Consider the following 2,361-nt stretch of genomic DNA (forward strand, 5'->3'; position numbering starts at 1 on the left):
ATTATTATTATAAAAAGGAATGAAATGAAAACCACAGTGAAGATGCTACTCAGACAAGCTTTGCAGCATCAATTACACGGCTGATATTCTGAAAAGTTGAAATTTTGAAACAAAATAAAGAGAGAAACAGACCTAAATGACTTTGAAGAAGGTTTCATTACACGTGATAGCAATATCAGTGAGCGACTGCTCAATGTGTGTTTCATCAGGCACAGTGACATAAATGGCTGTAACTGTTAAATGGTTTACTTTTGTTAAACCCACTGAATTAAAATGAAAGTCTGGGCTTTAATCACATCTCATGTGGTGGTGTTAACTGTAAAAACTGTCATTAGATCCGGCCTAAAATGTTCCTCTTTGGCAAAGTATATAGTTAGGGCTGGATCAGGTGAGTCCTGAGTCCTGCAATAAGCTGCTGTTTCTTCTCCACTCATGTGTTTATACACCACTCTGCATTTAACCATTAATTATTATTAATCTGCTCTTTTCAACAGGGTGTCCTTTGTCCCATCTTCCTCCCCTCACTCCCAGCCAGTTGAGGTAGTTAGCCACCCCTCCCTGAGCCTGGTTGTGCAGGAGGTTTCTTCTTGTTACGAGGGAGTTTTTCCTTCCCACTGTTGCCAAAGTGCTTGTTTACAGCGGTTCATATGATTGTTGGGATTTTCTCTGCTTGAGCTTGTGTTGAATGTTAATGTGCCTTAACCTCCTAAGACCCGAACTCTTCCACAGCATGGAAGATAGTCTGAGGTACACCTGTGCACTACTCATGATGTCAGATCAGCATCCTGATGTGGCACACCTGTGAGGTGGGATGGATTATCTCAATATGGCAGATGTGCCCACTACCACACATTTGGACTGATTTGTGACCACTGTTTGGGAAGGGATGGTTATATTGTGTATCTGGAATGAATTTTAGGTCTCTACGTCCATCCCATGGGGAATGGGAGCAGTAACAAAGGTGTTGCGTTTATATTTTTGTTGAGTGTACTTTAGCCAATACCTTTGCATCGGCATTAAGCAGAGATAATGGCCTGTAGGAACCACAGGAGGTTGGGTCCTTGTCATTTTTGAGAAGGAGCGCTATGGTTGCTTGTGTGAAAGTAGGTGGTAATGAACCCGTTTCCAAGGATTCGTTAAACACAGACAAAAGCAATGGTGCCAATTTACCAATAAATGTTTTATAAAATTCAATTGGAAACCCATCCGGGCCCGGGGCTTTATTAGACTGCATAACTGTAATAGCTTTTAATACTTCTTCAACACATAATGGGGAGTCCAATTGCCCCGCATCATTAGCACCAATAACAGGGTTTGAAAGATTATGAAGAAATGCATTCATTTTAGCTTTATCCGTGGGAAATTCGGACCTGTACAACAAAGAGTAAAATGTTTTAAAGGTAGAATTAATTTCCAAGGGATCTGTAGTAATATTGTCATAAGAGTGTTTAATACTGGGTATCACACACGAGGAGGCCTGACGTCGTAACTGATGTGCCAACAAGCGGCTAGCCTTGTCACCATATTCGTAATATGAGCCACGACTGCGTAGTAATAAGTGCTCAGCCTCTTTGGTTGACATAAGATCAAATTCTGCTTGCAAATCAAGGCGCTGCTTCAGTAATTCTGGAGAAGGGTTCAGTGTATAACATTGATCAAGGTTACTAATTGCAGCTATAAGTTCTTTAAGCCTGGCATTAATCTTTTTATTAGCACGGACAGAGTAAGAAATTATTTGACCTCTCAGGTAGCATTTAAGAGTCTCCCATAGCAGAGAATATGAAACAGAATCATCCTGATTGAAGGACAAGAACTCCTCAATAGAGCCTGAAATAAATTCACAAAATTCTTTATCCGCCAGAAGGAGAGAGTTAAATCTCCAAAGTGGAGGGCTACGTTTATGGGTAGAAAGCTGAACATTCAATAGCAGAGGAGAATGATCAGATATTACAATACCAGAATAGTCGGAAGAATTAACACATGAATTAAGAGTTCTGTCAATGAAAAAATAATCAATCCTGGAATAAGACTGGTGGACCTGAGAGAAAAACGAACATTTTTTGATTGAAGGGTTGCGAAATCTCCATGGATCAACAAGATCATTCTGTTTCATAAAATCTGAGAATGTTTTAGACATAGATGATGGAGTCAAATTACGAGGACTAGATCGATCCAAAATTGGATCAAAAACACAATTCAGATCACCACCAAGGATCAGCAAATGTGTATTCAGAAAGGGGATGTTACTCAGCAATCTATTAGCGAATTCAGCATCATCAAAATTCGGGGCATATACATTTACCAACAAAACCTTTTTCTGCATTAGGGTACCAGCAACAATGATGTATCTACCATTCCCAT

This window comes from Pundamilia nyererei, unplaced genomic scaffold (assembly GCF_000239375.1).
Source record: "Pundamilia nyererei isolate P.nyererei 1_Seehausen unplaced genomic scaffold, PunNye1.0 scaffold00542, whole genome shotgun sequence".
Lineage (NCBI taxonomy): Eukaryota > Metazoa > Chordata > Actinopteri > Cichliformes > Cichlidae > Pundamilia > Pundamilia nyererei.